Below are 237 nucleotides of genomic sequence, written 5' to 3'. Positions count from 1 at the left end.
AGCAGACTTCGCTTTCGCGAACACCTCAAACCCCCAGCCTCCACCTCTGCCTGATGCTCTTGGCTTCCCCCTCACTGCCGCGCAGCTTCGGCGTAAGAGGAGGAACCCACCCACTCAACCTTCCACTTCTGGTAACAAGTCCCCTTCCCTCGCTTCTTCTGATAGTGAGGTCGAGATTGACGAGGTTGAGAGCCAACCATGGTATGGAGGCTCCGGTTCAGCATCCGGTGGTTACTA

The sequence above is a fragment of the Brassica oleracea genome, chromosome C1 (assembly GCF_000695525.1).
Source record: "Brassica oleracea var. oleracea cultivar TO1000 chromosome C1, BOL, whole genome shotgun sequence".
In the NCBI taxonomy this organism is placed as follows: domain Eukaryota; kingdom Viridiplantae; phylum Streptophyta; class Magnoliopsida; order Brassicales; family Brassicaceae; genus Brassica; species Brassica oleracea.
This window is presented reverse-complemented; position numbering follows the sequence as displayed.